The 18,839-nt window shown below is 40.6% G+C and overlaps 1 long non-coding RNA gene across 2 annotated transcripts; it reads right to left on the reverse strand.

Moving 5' to 3' along the window:
* Positions 1–1,803: 1,803 nt before the first annotated feature.
* LOC114013818 (uncharacterized) lies at positions 1,804–17,771 on the reverse strand. 2 transcript variants are annotated; one of them, XR_003557033.2, is made up of 4 exons: positions 17,579–17,771; positions 4,964–5,020; positions 2,803–2,958; positions 1,804–1,955 (listed from the first exon to the last, which is right to left on the reverse strand). It is a non-coding gene; the product is annotated as an uncharacterized LOC114013818 (long non-coding RNA). The 2 variants fall into 2 exon arrangements; XR_008745519.1 differs by lacking the exons at positions 1,804–1,955; positions 2,803–2,958; positions 4,964–5,020 and adding exons at positions 5,856–6,004; positions 6,218–6,384.
* Between the last annotated feature and the right edge of the window lie 1,068 nt (positions 17,772–18,839).

An 18,839-nucleotide genomic window follows, 5' to 3' on the forward strand; every position in this document is an offset into this window, starting at 1 on the left:
AATAAAGAATTAAAATTTCCTTCAGTCCAATATCACAGAAAAAGTACACCATCATGCAAACTGAAGTCAACACCAAGAGCAAAAAGTCAAACTGAGATTCTGCGATGAAGAGCATGCAACACAAAGGAGCTGTCCCTGTGGATGCAATGGCAGGATCAGGATGAGCACTGTTATTTCTGGCCAATCCCAATTCTGCAGGAAAATTATCTGTCACAAATAAACATACCAGAACCACAGTACAAAGTGCTTTCAGTAAATCTTATGGATGCCAACCCACTCAACAGGTCTCACATAAGAGAACGACGGCTGGATCAAAACAGAAAAGAGAAGGAAGTTCCTAGAGCTACTAGCACATGTTTCCAAGCTGCTAGCACACTTATCTAGGCATAAATTCAGATTTATGAGTAAGTACTCAGATAAAAGAAAGTACTTCAGAAAATATTTGTGGCATACAAGAAACTTCAGTAACTTTATAGGGAGATGCAACCAGAAAGTTGAAATGCTAATATTATTTGTAGATCTGCATGTATTGCATATATAATGCACCTATGCAATAACTTCCTTCTTAACTCTTTTAATTGACAGAAGACATTATTAAGCCTCTGTTGTCAGTATGGAATACATGTGACTAAAGTGGAAATAGATAATTGTTGTTTAGAAAGCTTCACACAGAGACTATAACACCACTGGAACTTCCTAGATGTTGTTACTACAGATACTTGGATAAGACTGCTTAAGTTCAGTGAAGTGAGATGTTAGAGCACTTTACTTTTCAACTGGGGGTGGGGACAGCTCTTTCTGAAACTCATTCTTTTAGCATCATCACCGTTTAGGTATGGAGCGAGTGTTCCTATCCACCGTCTCCAGAAACTGTAACCGTCTATTTGTAGTAATATCAGGCCTTAAGCCAGAAATACTGGCTATACAGTTGGCTGAATTTTGGGATTGCCCCCCTCTGCCCATCCCAAATCTAGGTGGGCTTGTAATAGGGAAAGAAATTACGACTTTTTTTTTGCATCATTGCTGCTTTCATGCCAACTTCCATATTGCACTGGTCCTTACTTGGACCAGATGGTGAAGTCACAATCTAACTCTAGCACTATCAGCTATATTTTATCTAAATAAACAGTTTTATGCACAAAACCACTGAACTCACTGTGTTACATGTTCTGGACTGCACATTGACCCCAATGCACACGGAAGGTAGCACAGGCAGGATTCTTAAAGAAGTTAAAAGAGGTTTGACCTAAGGCTCACAGAAGTGCCATACTTGGATTAGCATTCAAACCATCAGGACGGAGACCCCCAGCTTTCTCATGCCCTCCTGAAAATCCCAGCCATGAGCTTCAGTCTCTTCCACAGTGTACATAGATCATTCAAATTCACACATGTCATGGGAAAGCATACAGGCAGGCAAGTATTACTACTTTGACTTGAATTTGCTGGGACACTTCCAAAGCACTTCCATTTCCAGAAGGAATTAAAACAGGTGCTTTGTCTCTGCAAAGCAGCTTAAGCTAAAATCCTGATACCACTTGCTGCTCTCACATGAGGTCATAGTCATTAAATATTTAAGCCAAAACAACAGTAAGTTGAGATGAGAGACTAGCAATGTTCAGCAGATAAACCTCTGCCTCTCTGGATTCCACTTCTCTGTGCTCCCCCCACCCCCCCACGGATCCATTCACTGTAAGACATCAAAATAACCACAAGGGACAACTCCAAATACTGTTTTAAAACCAGAAGCTTAAATGAAAATGAGAACTGAGCTTCTGACCTTACCTAGGGTTGTCTTACCACGTCAAGGCTGGGGTTATTTCCAGGGCAGCATGTGAGAGCTTTCACTGCAGCTGCTTGAATAGTACTTTGCCTGTGGATTAATGGATGACTTTGGCTTCTCATTCTTACCAGCCTTTACAATTCAGGAGAACACACAGAGGATTTCTTCTGAAACCCTTCAAATCAAAAGACAAAAGTAAGCTAACCTCCTGACCTGTAAAATAACCTTGTAGAGAAATCCATTCACCATAGTTGCTCGCTGTTTCTGGGAAAAGGAAAAGAAGGGGTTTGCAAGAGAAAGCAACAACTCATATACTGTTTAAGAGGGGAACTACCACAGCAATCTGTTTCTGATGAATTTACATGGGGTAGAGGAAAAAGTAAATCCAACAAGGACCAAGCAGCCATCCAGTGTGTCATAAGCAAGGACCAAACAGATTTAAAGCAAAGGACTTCTGCTGTTCTTACTGGCATTCAAACCAAGAGAACACTCGAGTGAGATGGGAAAGCAGCTCTTTAGAAAAACCTCTTCCTTCATTATTGGTTTTCTGCTTTTAAACCTCTATCCAATGAGTATTTTTTTCACCTCAGGAGTTCTGAGCAAATACTAAGCTCAAAGAAAAAGTAAGATCTGCTCTGGGTTCCTAGGAAAAGCCAGGCTCCCTGCAAAATTTATTTTTCTGAACCTAATGTCTGTTGAGAGATGCCATGAAAAAGAAACACAAAAGTCTATTCCCTGACAAGGTGACGGCAATATGATTCAATGTGCAGTCAGACACAGAAAACAGCAAGTAAGACTATGGCAACATGGGACCAACTGAACACATCAGACCCAACGCCTATCCAACCCAGCAGCTTGCCTCTGCAAGAGGTCAGTGGATAAGGAAGATTTAAAATACGGAGCACGTGTCTACTGAGAATGCTTTCCCAGCTGCCGGGCTGAGGAAAGGCTGAACAGTGGGAAAAGAGAGTAGTGATCTTGGAACAGTCTTTGCACTTTGCTACAGCATCTCACAAGCTCACCTGCAAGAACACCTGCTCTCTGATGGGAATGCCGTGCTCGGGCACAGACAGAGGCAGTTGGTAGTTCAATGGCTGCAACACCAGTATTTCCTCCCTCTGATGCTTCTCCAGAAATCCTCAGAACAGCACGAGATGGCTGAATGTTCTTATCTGCATCTAAAAACCCGATTAAAACACTAAATAGGGTATTCTTTTAGGACTGTTGTGGGTTGATTTGCACATTCCAGTCTGTTAGCAACAAATTGCAGGATAGTATCTGAAAATTCACCTCAATTTATTAGTGTACTTGCGCACAGGTATGCATACATATATACACATGAAAATATATGGGAAAATATGTATGAACAGAGACTCTTCATTGCTTATTGTTTCTTTTTTGTCTGTTAGTTGAACCCATCAATGTTTATGACAAACCAATGGACATGCCTATACGCATATAACATTGTTAAAAGGAGGAATAGTTAATATATTTTAAAAGCTAAGCACCTAATTTCAGAGGTGAAAAGTTAGCCTCTACTAAAATTTGTCACTGCAATAGCAGTGAACTCTATTCATTACAGGTAGAAGTCATCTGGAGGGAGAAAGCAGTCCCTTCTTGTAACTCCTCCTCCTATCATTTTTTTCTGTAAAGATAATGTTCAGCTCGAATTAATCCTGTCACCAGTTTGGGAGTGCAGATTACCAGCAGGTTTTCCAGCACAGCTCAAGGGGAAAAAAAGAGTATCTGAGAAAAAACACGAGCTAGGGAATCTAGTCCAGCTTCACCATCAACGTTAGGTATCATAAAACCAGCTCTGTGCCTATAGTCAAGTAGTAGAAATACACCTCAAGGCATCCCTTTCAAGTGAGAAGTGCTCTGTGCAGATTTTTGCAACTTGGGGTTTCCCCCCTCTGTCTCTCTGAGTTTTTAAAGCCCAGTAGTTTCACTTTTGTATGATAACTATATGGGAAAATACTTTAAACAACATAGAGTTACTTACTCAATTTATTTGGTTTGCACACCTTTATCCAGATGGGAAGCTTAGTTTTATTGGCCCCTGGTTACAGGAAGTTCCCTACAGCATTGGCTTGTCCCAGCAACATACAACACTTAATTTTAAACACAATTAAAAATTGCAAAGCATCTGAAAACTAAGAAAACGCTCACGTTTATTTATGTCCAATATTATTTCTAATAGGATACCATGGTATCAAGACCAGCATAACTAAGGGACATCAATCTCTCCTCTTTCCATCTTCATTTCACAAACAGTACTCAGCAGGCAGTTACTACGAACTCTGGGATTCTTACTCTTCCAGAGAATACCAGGTGACAAAAAGCAAATACATACCCATTAAAAACAAAAGCCTCGCTGGCTCCTTACCCCCATAAACACTTCTCCAAAAAAACCCATTCAGATTTTAAATATCTCATGAATGAAATCACGGTACCTTTTGCCATTCCTAAACAGTATCCCATTTTCACCTGAGCCAAAGGCTTGCTGCAAATTAGGCTTACAACTTACTAGGCTTTATCTGCATTTCTTCCTAGCAGTTTCATTTAAGCTAGGTTGAAATTCAGAAAGCTGCTACAGTAACTAGAAATGAGAGACCTAATTTTTAAATGTAGTTCTAGTCTCGGAAGCTTGTTGTCTTCTCATGTTCCTATTTCTTCACTCTGCTGAGGGAGCCTGAGAAAAGCAGGAGAGAAGAATGGGAAGAAATGCAAGTGCCCAAGCACTGGAACTAATCAAGTTTGATTTCCTGCAGTTTCCTATCACATGCTTGCTTGTACACACTGACTGCAGCTTTTCCTTTGATTGGCAATGTAAAAAGGCTCTTTACCAAGTCTCAAGCCGTGTGCGATAATATGCCAAGTCACACAACGTGTGTCATTTGTAGGAACTCTGATACCTGTGTTGATTTATCAGGTTCAGCTGAGTTCAGCCAATGAATTCAGAAGTTGTGGAGGAACATGAACCACCATGAGCTTGTAGGGGCCCAAGCATTCTGCTGTTTTTAATGGGCTTAAAGTAATAATGAAGCAAGTAAGATTAAAGGGTATTCCTTGCCCTACAGTTTCCAACTTTAATTTGAAGTTTTAGCTTTCTCAGTGTCTTTCTTCAGCTTTCCCTCAGCCTCCTGTAACAGTGGAACAGGTTTTGACTTCAGGACAACTTACAGGAGGAGGTCCAAAACTCATGTGTAGCATTCAGCATCCAATGGGTAAGTCCATAATCTAAGGAAAACCAAGACAAAATTAAAATATCAGAAAATGCTACCATTTGTTTCACTCACCATCATCACCGTTCACCTAGCTTTCCCCTTGTCAGATCTTCAGCAACAGTACAATGCCCTTTATTAAAATATCCAAGTAATTAGAATTTGTAAACATGGATTCTTATTAGCATCTATATAAGAACTGCATCTTAAAGAAAAAGATACATGCAAAACCTCAAAGGAGGAAAAGGGCTTAGCCTATCACTATTCAATACAAAATACCTTAGAAAAGCTCTCATCTAATGATTCTTCTAGAGTGCCACGTAGCATGAAGCACAGTCCTTTTTCTAGTCTATCAATTTGCTATTTGCTCCCTTCCTACTTTGTTGGAAAAGACATTTGATATCACGGTCTTTTCATAGGTTTCATTCTACACTCAGCTAGAACTTTGAATTCAGCACAGGAGAAAGACGGAATTCAATACACTGGGCAAAGTAAAAATGCCAGCTTACAGCTGGCCGATTCCACATTCAATACAGAACAAATGCCACTGTGGTGAACTCGCAAACACTTAAGGTCTCGCAATAGCTTTCTTTGTTTAGGGGAATAGTTTTTATCTTTGCTGTGTTTCCATCCACTCAAATAGAAATAATACTCATAAACAAGGGTCGGGGCGAAGGCAGGCTTACAAAACAGACACAAATTACAGATCTACATACAGTCACTGGCATAAAAATCTAACAAAAATTAAAAATCAGTTTTCAATGTTCCCCCAGCTGTTTCAGCTGGATGTGGAAAATGCTCCTTAATTCTACCAGCACTTGGACATTGGCTGATCCTTTTCACTTATTGCTTACACAAAACACTGATTAAGATACGTCAATCAAATAGCTGAGCCCTTCAGTCTTGTTCTTCCAGTGTCACAGAGTCAGAGGGAACTGTGCTGAACAAGGTTGTGCAGCTCCAACTCTGGAGCATGTTCAAGATTAGCTAAGCAGGGGCACTACAAAAAAAAAGAAGAAAAAAACCCAAAACCACACGAGGTAATGGAAGAAAGGAGCAAGGAGATAAGTGATTACAGACAGCCAGGTACATGAAGGAGGAAGCAAAAGACAGATAAATATTTCACTTCGTCTGGCAGAAGGCAAGGTCAGATACTTGCTCAGCCAGGAAAAGCAAGAGGAGTCACTGCTTCGGAGTGACAGAGCACTGCTACCTGATGCATCCTTTTCATTCTGCATCCAAGCAGAGTCCTTAATTGGAAATATGACAGGAGCAGTTGCTGTAAAACTTCCTTGATGTGTATCAAAAATAGCAAACAAAGTGCCTCTCGGTCATCCTCAGTATTGGCAAGTCTCACAGGACATGGTGTCTCTAATTGCCCTGGAAGAAACACAGGCATAGACTTTCAACTGTCCTTGATAAAAATCAAAAGACTTTTAAGGCTCACATGTTACAGCTTGAGTATTTAAACCTTATAGGTGGAAAGCCTAAAAAGCAAACATATAGAATACTAAAATATGACTGCAAATCTCAGTATTTCTGGACTTTCTCAGTATTTTCTAGCTTGCTTCTCAAACCCTTTGGGCTAGCAGTAGCGTATTCTGGTAACTTCTGTCTTATCTGTTGCAGTACATTAACTCTGTGTCTTTTGCGACTGGTGAATTACTACTTCTAAGCATCCCAATTACTCTTCCTCAACCAGGAAGATGCCTCTTCTTTCCAGTGCACAGGAATGAATGCAATGCAGCACTGCATCCAAGCTCACTTTGTGTTAACCCAGCTTTAGCGATAAGTCCAGCTGCAGCAACATAAAGACTAGATAAATAAGTCTGAGCTGAGGTTCAGACTGCAGTGCCTAGGCTGCTCACAGCATCACAGTTATACAGCTTAAAACTAGCCCAGGAATCTTTGCAATACCTCGCACTCAATTCTGTGATCACACTACAGGCATTCCCTTTGAGACATACAAGGGATTTCTTACAGCAGTTGAGGGAAACAGACCACTAATCAGCCCCTTATCTATTGCTGCAACGTGCAGAAGTCATGCAAAAATGACTTTTGCTGGTGATCCACATGGGTAGGTACACTCCAAGTTTTATTTGAACCTCAGGTTTTACTGAACCTAACACCTTAAAGACAACTATCATAAAAAGTGCAAGATTTTATCTAATTTTCTTTACAGCTATGTAAAACTATGTATTTCATATGACTTAAACAGCAAAACCACTCATCAGCTCAGGTAATTTAAAAGGTTTTCAAGTATTAGACCAAGTTTTATAGGAAAGCTTTCCTAACTTGAGACAGTAATGAAATCTGAATTAAGTTTATATGGTCTGTGGTTTAATTGTATTTTGTGCAGTTCTAGTTACTACCAACAAGCGGTGCAGGATAACATTTCATTTTACATAAATCAGATTCTGTAAAGATATGAAGAGACAAACGTTTGAAAAACTTCTTACATGCAGACAAGCTTGCAATTGCACACCCAGACTCCTCAGCCAATCTCTGGATATCAAATTGAATCTGTGAATGTCGATCAGATATATAAATACAACTTTTGCTAGTGTAAAAAAATGGAGTACATGCAAATTTGGCATATACCCATGCAAAAGATGCTGTCTGCTCAGCTGATCACTGAAAATACAAGCAGCAAACATTTCCATAGTACCTTAGACCCTGGCTCTTGAGCAGGTCACCCAAAGACTAGTCTTGAGAGCTGGTCAAGTAACAGATAATGAAATTTTGGGTTCCGTAGATATGAAGAGTATAAAATCAGCAACTTTGTGCTCAACAGCTCACCCAAATATAGAATGACCTTTACAACCAACCTCAGACACAGGTCAGTATCCCTCACTCCATGCTGGCCTAATCATAACCTGCTATTTCTTTGACTCTGCTTGAAGTTTTAAGTGGTTTTGCATGAACCTGAAAGGAAAGTGTAGCCTCCTCTCCTACCTTCTCCTCTCCCATGCACCAGCAAGGTCCTCAATGATCCTAGCAAGAACCAGGGCACATGAAGCCATTAGTGCACTCCTGACCCAGTTTAGAGTACGCTCTCCCATTGCGTTTCCTTATTTTCACACGTGTGTTTTATCTTTATTTCCTTAAAGGAACAAAGGCTATAATGAGGAGCACACTTTGTGAATTAGCAATCGTCTCTTGCGTCTATTGAATCCTAGCGGTAAATTTCATCAGTTTTGTTCATTTCACCGTGTTCGTAAAAAGAACAGCACAGATTAAATGAGTGTTCTTCCCCAAGCTCTCTTTCCTTTTCCTATGTAATTAAATACCCCCACAAGTTGTGGCTTTGCACAACTGAGAAAGCAGAAACCTGTAGTTTAAGGGGTCAGGAAATGAGTGTAAGGAAATCCTCCTACGCATCAAGGCTTCTTTTCTCTCAAGTGGCTGATCCGTTTCAGGAGGTTTGTACACCACCGATGGTACCTGCCTGGGGCTGGGGGAGAGCACCAATCCTTAAGGTGATAAGAGAAGAAAGTACATCAGCTTTGCAAAAATTATAGTCAGTTGACCCAGTTACTGCTTACCAACCCTCATTTCAACTAAAACTGAGCAAGGTGTTAATAAGTCTCCTTGTCAACAGATTTATCTAAGCTTAACAAAACGTGGCCATTGGAAGAATCACAGAATGGCTAGGGTTGGAAGGGACCTCTAGATGTCAACTTGTCCAACTCTCCTGCTCAAGTAGGGCCACCTACAGCCGGTTGTCAGGGACCATGCCCAGACACCTCTTGAGTACCTCCAAGGTAGGAGACTTCACAACCGCTTCGAGCAACTGTTCCAGTGCTCAGTCACCCTCACGGTGAAAAAAGTGTTTCCTGATGTTCAGGAGGAAACTCCTGTGCTTCAGTTTGTGCCTGTTGCTACTGGTCCTGTCACTGAGCACCACCAAAAAGAGCCTGGCTCTTTCTTTGCACCCTCACTTCAGATATTTATATACATTGATAAGATCCCCTCTGAGCCTCCTCTTTAGGCTAAACAGTCTCTTATTGGCCAGCACTGCCTTTTGACGTTTTGGCTGTTTTTCCCAGGAATGCAAGCCGTTTAATGAGACACAGACTGGAACTAACCCTGTTAGAAAAACAAAACCACAGCTTTTGAATAACCTGACTCAGCCAGCATTGCAATTGCTTACCTCCGAAAGGAGCTGATGTCTTCTCTTAACGCTTCAGTTCTTATGTACCACCCAGCTCTGACAGGCAGAAGCTTTGGCTCTAATTCATGAGCTCTGGCAAGGCATGTGGGGATGATTTAAAAGCTACCTTCCTCAGTCATCTTTGCCAGAAGTGAGTTGTACCCCTCTGATAAGGGGCAGAGTGGAAAGCAGCGAACAGTAATTCCCTAAAATCACCCCAGCAGGAGCTGCTAGAGGTCAGGATTCACATCCCTGCTACTACTGAAGCCCTTCATTTACTGTGCGATGTGTTCTATGTGTGAACTGACTGGTTGCTCTGTTCCTGCCAAGTCACCTTTCTATATTTAACACATTACTGTATAAACTACTTTGGTATACCTCGAGTATGGCAGGCCCCATGTAAAATTAAATTCTACCTTAAATCTTCCTGGAAAAGCACCCCACTCCCCACTTCTTAAGAGTACTGATTTTCCTCTCTCTGCTCAAATCTTCCACTAGGCAAATATATCAAAATGGTTCAGAAGAGAGACCCGTGGTTCCTTCCCTCACACTGAGGATTTGACTGTACTGCCTGCTTTCACACGTTCAGCCTCCACCTGCATTTCACATAGTTGCTCTATTCAGCTGCAGCAAATTACTCAGCTGCCAGTCCAAACCCCAAAGAAATGAAGTTATGGTTTGGCATCAAGATAAGCGCTGAACATAAAAAAAACCCCAAAACCCACACCCTCCTATGACAGTGTGCAGAAACACTATCCTTTCAAACAGCTACACTAAAAAGAAAGAAACCAGCATTGAAAATATCCTGAAATATTCTGGCCTGGCTATCACATTTGTCCAATAAAGTATTTGTCTTCTTGCCCAAAAGAGCTGTTAAAATAGCTGAAGGAGAAGAGCTGTCTTTATACCTAGCCGTTGGAAGCAAAATCGAGTCCACTTGGCGGGGCCAGTCCAAAGACCACAGCAGGCAACAGGAGGCTCTTTACTTCCCTGGACTTTGACTTGGCTCTCTTGATTGCTTTTAAGTGCTGACAGCGCAGTGATGTTTTATTCTCATTTTTATTTGTGCTATAATATCATTCACAGTCCTTCTCCTGTCTCATCCCAGCATCCTCACATTTTTTTCATCTAAGCTTTCACTGATGTTATCCATCTGCACTTTTGTTTGCATCCAGCTGGCCTGTGATAACTGAAACTTCCCACCCCGCATGAGTCAGCAACTCATCCGTTACGTACTGCTCTATTTCAGATTCCCTCCCCAAATACCGACATAGCTACTTAGATTAATTCCACTCTACCTATACCAAAACATCCGCATTTTTTATACAATGATATAGAGAAGGGCAGATCCTCAGTTAGTATACACTAGTGCAGTTCCTTAGAAAACCATGGATTGCTACCAGCTGAGTATCTCACCTCATCAAGGGGTCAGTACATCAAAGGGATAATCAGTCTTCAGCACCCTAGAAAGAAGATTGATGCAGGATGTTGTTGCAGCAAGAAGAAACAAAAGGAAAAGAGGCACCAAGTGAAAAGAAGTATGATAGGAAAGAAGACTTCTCCTTAGTTAGAAAAGACGGAGCCCAAGCTAACACATCTGGAAAAACTTCTGCTGATTGGTGCAACTCAAGACCTTCTTGGTCTTACTGATGAGCAATCTTTCACTTCCTACTTAAAAGAATCTCTTTTTAAAGTAAGTAGCTTTCCTGCCAGCTAGAACACAACCCAAGGTATATTTTTCTGAAACTATTATAGCAGAGTCTGGGCCTTTCCTGTTCTTGCAGGTTCACATTTTGCCTACCATCTGCCATTAATAGAAAAAAGGTCTTTGTTTGTTTGGCTTTTTAATAAAAATACAGACTTGCTAGAGTCCTCTAAAATAAATGCTTGGTCTAGGAATATATTTTACAACAAGGACAATATTAATATCTAGGAAAATATTTTTCCAATATCTCCCAGTGACTAGAAAACTTGAAAACATATGTACTGAAGCCCCAAAGCTCCAGCATTTGTCTAAGTTAACGATTTCTGCCTTCAATATCTTGTAAGGGAGGAAACTCACTTCTGTTCATTATTTTGAATTGGAAAGGTCTCTGTCTCACATTAAGGGTGGCTGTTATTGCATTCCTATTAATCTCTTTCCATACACCATTGCCAACATTAATTCTTCATTCCTTTCCCCGGTCCTCTTTTCCACTGTATTTCCCATCCATGTGGGCTCTTCTATGGGCATTAAACTTGGACAAAACACAGACACATGAAACTGTTTTCTGGATATTTTTTTTTCTTTTTTTTTTTTTAAATTGGAATTATTAGGGTGGACTCACAGCATGCAGAAGCAGCTTCAAGCTCGCTCACAGAGGTCACTCTAGACATCTACACTGCCTACGTAACTCCTGCGCACGACCAGGGGCTTCAGTGCCCTGTGAAAAACGAGAAGACCCTGCACTCTAAGGAGGGAAGGTGACTCCAGAAGGAAGCAGCACATTTTAAAGCTATAGAGGAATGCACAGGGAGGGAAGGAGGAGGACAGAGTTGAGGCATTCATTAAAGAGGGATTAGAAGTGAGGGCTTGTTCTGCCTGACTGTCCTTTTTGGGGGGTAGGCTGAAGTGGGGAGCAAAGCTTTCAACAGGAGTGGATCCAAGGTTGCTGCACTGTGAGAACTCATCAGTGAGACAAGTCACTTGTTTCCTTCTGTCTGAAGTTAGTGGAAAAAGATCTTTGGTCTTACTCTCAACAAATGTGACAGCATAAATGTTTGCTAAGAATCAAGGTAGTGAAGATCTGTCGCTATGGGCTAAATTTTCAGGTTCTTCATCTTCACAACTGCCAACAGTTATTAGAAATCAACATACAGGCCACTAAGACCTCTTGAAAATTGAATCAGTGGAAGGTAAATGGTTGAAAAGTGCAAACATTTTTTTTTCTAATTTACTACAGAAACAAAATTTTATTGATCACTGTGTATACACATGTACTTAGTAAGTTTTGGTCTCACTGTCTAATTTTAACAGAATTTGGCAAATGAGTGGAGATCTCCAAGATAACCAGGTTCCTGCAAATTTTGCAGTATAGGCAGGAAGGTAAAGGAGAAGACTGTCCAAGTGTCCTAAAAGAAAAGCTGCATCATCAGCCTCACAGGGAAAGAAGTCCTGAAAATGCCATATACATTGAAAAAGCTTCAGTTCAAGATTATCTTCTTAGCCTCCAAAATCAGTCCTCAGTGAGACACAAATGTGTTAGAAAACTAGGCTTGTGGTGCTCACAGAACTAAATGTTTAATGATAAATTCACAGACAGCACAAGCGGTGAGCTCAATTTTCCTATGGCTGTGATTCATGTCCTTATCTTCCAGCATACGGCTGCATCTCACTGACATGGAGTATGCTTCAAGGTAAACACTATGCTGCAATCTTACTGCAGCCCTACTTTTTACACATACATACGTCTCCCTTTTTAATTTTTACTTGAGAGATTTAGTTAGAACTCCTTCTCTGAGAAAAAGAACAACCTCCTTTAAGGAAAGGAAGTTGCCAAGCTCAAAGTGGTGTGGTTGCTTATGTAGATCCAAATGCAGATTTCAGAAACCGTCTAACTGGGTTCAGGAGCATACTGCTAATTTTAAACATACTTTAGTATTTACTGATTATATCTCTCCCTCACTGTATGCCCTGACTGTACAGTGTAGTTTATAATGTGAGTTTAAAAACCCCAAGATCTTAGTTTTTTATATAAAACTGATCTATCAGCCTTGCAAGAATTAGCATCAGCAGTCTGCTTTTTCTTCAAAATGATCAAGAAAACAGCTGAATTACTGGTCACCTCTAAAGAAATCTAACATTTGGACTTATGCTTTTAGTTGCTCAGGGGAAAAGCTCAGGAATGAGCTGAAAAAGAGGAGTGTCTGCTGCTTAGCGAGGTATCTCTCTGCTTTTCTCTGGAACACTTGTGTTTTGTCTCAGTAGCTGAATAACAGATAAGAGAAATCCCTGTCCACTTAATTTAGCTCATCACTGCTAGGGGAGAAGGCTGATGAATAGGAATCACTCTACAAACCTGCGTCTGATACTCCAGAAGTGACTCCACAGAACAATGCCCGTGAATTTGCATTCCTTCACATTTCTTCTGTATTTAGCACCTAACAAGAAGCAAGGACGAGGTTCTGTCCTTGACTGTCACTTTCACAAAACCTGTGCATTAGTTTCTGTTGATAAAATTATTTTGTGGGCAATTATTTTCATGCACTACGTGCATGGGTTTGGGGTCTTTTTGCATTCCCACAACACACACAGTGAGGGGAAATGTTGCTTATGAAGAAGACAATCGCCATAAACAATTCAAGCTTTGGAGTCAATTGCTTAAAGAAGTTGGTAAATTTACACTTTCTCATTGATCTTCAGAAAGTGTTTATCCTGACACTTTCTTCCCTGGATGAATACATACTACTTTTAGCAGACAAACTGAAAACATAGTTAATCTCACTTTGAAAAAAACCAAACAAATCACCACCAACAACAACCAGATAAAAAGGCCTAGTGGAAGATTTCTAAGGGAATGCTGCTACAAAGATTTCTTCCTGTTTTTCCCCCTCTATTCTGAAATCCTGGTTTGAGTTACTTCTCCAGATAGCAAAGCCAAGCCACATTCCATTTTGTCAGCTCCAATGTATCCAATATGCTTGCTTTTCCATGGGAGAAATGGATGCCTTTTAAGAGAGAAAATAATTTTATTTTTATTGCCTTGACACACACACATGCACAACCTATCAATAACCTTAACAGCAACAAAAGATGCTCCCTTGCGTGCATGAGCTGTGAGAACTTCTGCTCTCTGCTCTCCCAACCAGTTATGGATTTCAGTTGAATCTGACCAAGAACCCAATTCAGGATCCAAGACTGAGGTTTCTGCAGCTATTTAAACAAATTAAAATACATTTTTTTTGAGCCACCATGTGCTTTCCCATTCTTCCCCCACAGAGACATATAAATGATACCTACTTCGAGATACTGAAGAGGAAAAGAAAAATCTCCTTCAGTCACTGAACTAGTGGTCTCTATGAAGTGCAAGTTAGGTTTTCTCATGAGGGTTTTCACTCACTCCCAGGCATATGCCATCTCAGCAGGCCACCACAGACTAGACAGAAACATGAACTCCTTACTATCATACTGTTGATGTTGGCTGTCAGGCTACCATGAAACCTACTCCACAGGAAAGTCTAATATTTGAACTTTTCACTCTTATTTCATTTTATTAGACAGCCGTGAAGGTTAGCTTTGTTAAAAAAAAAGACTGAGCTAAAACCTTGAAATGCTGGCAGTCAGAAAGCCCCATTTTTACCCCACTCCTTGTTAGGAGATGGCCTTTCCAAATAGACTTGATTATTATTTTAATTTTTTTTTTAAGTGACCGTTTCAGATGGACAATTCAAACTTACTGGCTACACAGGCCTGAGATTTTTAGGGTGAAGCCATAAGTGTACGATGTCCACACAGAAGAGACCAGCAGATTTTTCTGGACTTTGCCATAACTCACCCTGTAACTACATGACCGAAGTGCAGAGCTGGTGTTGTTTTGGAGCTTCCCACAATAAGAGGAATTTAACTCTACTCGCTCTTCAGAACACTGGCTTGAAGAACCTAACCTGAGGTTCAAAAAATGGCAGGATCATGTGTTTGTTAATGGAATACATACAGCTGCCCAACAGACAGGCCTCCTTTGTGGAGCCACCAAGGAACATGAATATTCCTAAGTACAGTGTGACACTAAAAAGAAAGCTTAAAACCAGGCTCTTTCCCATAGACTGTTTCAAAACAGGCATCTAAAATCAGAAGTCACGTTTGATCAACCTGGGAGACATGCTTAACACTTCTATGCTACAATTTAAGCTAAGTACTTCTATTTTATTGAAACAATGTCATCACATGCACAAGAGTAGTTCCTAAATGACAGCAGCAAAGATTCCGTTTTGACTACACAGGTACACATTGAATAACAATTCTGGATTAAATGCTATAAAATACTCACTGTCAGGTAGATAAACCAGATTACCCCTAAAGCACTTGTCAGAAGTTTTCCTTGGGAATCTATTAAATACTACAGTAAAAAACTTAAGCACACAAGGAATCTGAAATAAATATAATCCCATATCAGTGCTCTTATTTTTTTAGCTTTTTGAGTGCTTTGCAGGGGAAGGCCTAACCTAGTAAACGTACAAATCATTTGAATTGAATACATAAAAGCAGGAAATGAGAAAAATGAATTACTTAACTGATAATAATTTTAAAAGATGCTGCCTTAAAGATATAATGTTGGTTTTGAGATCAAACAAAATAAACAGAATTCTATATTTGCACCTAGCAGCTGACACTTGCAAGATCTGGAAGAACAGAGCTCAACCTGCAAACGATACTGCCAAAACCAGGATCCACAAGGTTATAAAGCAAGATGTGCGCTGCTGCATACAGAATTTGGGTGAGGGATGGTTCTAGACTGGAAGCTCAAAATTTCAGCACAGAATCAAGATCACTATGCGTAAAAGCAATAGCTTTTATGTCTATCCTTCCTTTAATGGCAGGTTAAAGATGTTTGCTTCTTCAAGTCTAGCAAGCTACCTGTAACTTCAAGCACCTGACATTTATTCATTACTTATATCTCTGTTGGTTCTCAATTTTTCTCACATCACAGACTTCTAAATATTTTTCCTCCATTTTTTAAAATCCTGTCATTAAGCTGTTCATTGTTCATTACAAAATTCAGCTCCTGACCCAGTTTTATGATTACTACAAGAGTGGAGAGTAAAAGACAGAATTTTCAACTGCCCTGTGCTCCCCTGAGGTGGGTGTACGAAATCTGCAGCAGGAGGTACGCAGGAGGGGACTGGACCAGGGGAAAATCTTGTTTCGGGACTCATCGGCACTGAAAGGAAAAAGGCGTTCCTCCTTCAGCTTTCTAGATGAAGGAAAGCAAGATGAGTACTATTAACAACTCTACATTTTTTTTTCTAGGAATTATCCTAGGAGCAAAAATATGGAAAACATAGCCAACAAAGTCTTACTGATTTTAAATCCTCTCCTAGAGATTTCCTAATTAAACTGGGGCTCCAAACTAAGCAAATAATTTTTAAAAAGGAGTTGGATATTTCTTCAGTTTCAGTACTGGTTAAAATTCTTTCTTAGAATTAAATCCTAACACAGGGTTACAATCAAGCAAGAAGGAGTTGAAACAAAAAAGCAAATACAAGCCTGCATGTCCAGAAGTGACACATTTTAATATTCTGCTGCTTAAAGCTCTGAGCAAATTTACAGCTACCTTTCCAGGAAATTAGTTTTCATCACTTAAGAGCAAAGCTGGCTTGCTGTTTCTTCACATATATGCACTACAATATGATCTGCACTTTAAAATAGGATGTGTCAGATACTCTAGTTATAATCAGAATGCTGGGTGTAGTCCAATCTATGAAATGAAATTTACCGCAAAATATTTGGTGCCAAGACTGTGACTTTAGAAAATCCTGAGCTGAAACCACTGTTTTTTGCAAAGTAGCCAGCGGCTGTGGCAGTTGAACGAGGGAGTCCTCTTACTGAAGATTAATGTTCCTGGTTTAGACTGCTGTCACAGCAAGATCTTAATGCTGACTCTAGGCAAGCATCCTTCAGGAAGACCTAACACAAGGCTAGGGTCTTCTAGCTTACATCAGGCTCATGAAGGGGTGCATACGAGCCTGTGGGGCCAACCGTTGATTTATGCAAACCAGAAGTCCATGCACAGAGCAGGCATCAATAACAAGGCTGGTTTACTAGTGCTATGTACCTTAAAATTTCCCACTGAAATTAAGGCAGAAAGATATTGGGCTAGTTCTGACTTTAAAAACAAACAGAAAAATATTTAAAAATTGGAGCCTAACTTTATTATGCAAAGGAGCTAAGAATTCTCACCAAACTAACGGTTATTTCAGGTACCTGATTTCAAATGGGGAGGTGATGCAGCTGCTTCTGCAAATGGTACATAGCCATAGACAGGCTGTAACGAGTGGGCCGGGCCAAAAACAACAGCAGTGGTGGCTGCAATTATTTTGGTCAAGATGGAGACAGTAGTTTAAAACTGGAAGAAGCCAAGAAAAGACCAAGAAACCTCACATCGTAATTCTGCAGGAAAAATTGCCAAATGTGTTAAAAATCTTGTAGTTCAGGTTGCTTATTGCCGTGAACAAGGCAGAAAACTTGAATGCCCAGCTTCCTTTATACTGCTCTGGTCCCAAATCAGTAACTCCTCCTCTCTCTGTTCTCCATTCTCACCTTCTTCCCTACTCTGTTCAGCAGCCAAAGCATTCCAACAATAACCTGCTGAAGCGCTCTCCTGCACCACAGGCTGGAAACCCACAAAGTGTCCAGACAGACTAATGAGACATAGAGATGCTCACCTGCTAATTCATTACTCCTTTCTGCGTACAACCTGCCTGCTGCAGCCCCTGCCAGCGTCACACTGGCAGAGCTGTTGCTTTGCAATTTGTCACAACAGAAGCCATTCCTATCACTGTGGGGGTCACTGCTTGGCCGCGCCTCCGCACGCCTTGACTTCTGCGATGCTTCTGGCTCGTTTTACATCCTTTTCCTCAAGCTACAGAGAAAAGAAACAAATTGTTCAACAGTGAAAACACTTGTAAAAAATGTCACTCAGCAACGTAAGCTGCGAATTCTGCTTTCTGGGAAGAGGAAACATGCAGGTTTCCAGCCATAAAGGATGCTTGCAGTACTACATAGAAGTTTTCCGTGACTGTATCACAACTGATGGTAGGGGGGCAGGGGGAACGCTATGATGAACAAGTGTGAATGAAAATTCTCAAACAATGCCTGTCTTCGATCACCTTTTTGTTAATGAGTAAGATTTTCTGTGTGACTCGCAGACACATAAAAGCTCCAACACATATAGCAGAAGACAGGAAATTTACTCACGTTCATCAGAAATCTACTTTAATATCTCAAAGATATATGAACTGGCATATAACCACATCTGAGGAAAGTAATACACGATTATTCATCGTCACTAGTACTGTGGCTAGAGCAGCTAGCCAAGACCGTGGCTCTATTGTGCAAGGTACTATAAACACATGACAAGACACAATCCTGCAAAATTTACAGGTAAAATACACAGAAAGAAAATGGAATTAGAGGTACACCAAATTAAAGTGTGTCATCCAGTGCCAGGTAGTTGTTTGCATACCAGCCCCAAATCTCACTCCACGTCTGTCTGGTTTTCCAATTCCTCTTCCTCCAGAAAGGTATCTCATCAGTAGGGAAAAGAATCACTTGATTTTTTTTTATTTTTTTTTTTTTTTAGAGAACAGTCTCTGGAAGTTCATGTACACAGGCCGCTGAATAAAATCAAATTACATGCAGTTCAAGTTACATTTCTAGAAACATGCAACAGCTCATTCTCTGCAACTGCCGACAATGGACTGGCAACGCAGGCCTCAGCAAGAACTGAGGGTACCAACAGTAAAAGAAACATTGGCTGACATTCCCAATGTATGCAGCATCACACCATCCAAAGAAAGGCAACCCTTAAGAGGTCACACCAATGGCATCAGTGATTTAATGCCCACAGAAACTCACAGTGAAGGCACCACTGATGCATTTCTGTTCATTTTGAAAGCAGAGCTCCAAGCTGCCAGCAACAACAGG

Source organism: Falco peregrinus, chromosome 2 (assembly GCF_023634155.1).
Source record: "Falco peregrinus isolate bFalPer1 chromosome 2, bFalPer1.pri, whole genome shotgun sequence".
NCBI classification, from domain to species: Eukaryota; Metazoa; Chordata; class Aves; order Falconiformes; family Falconidae; genus Falco; species Falco peregrinus.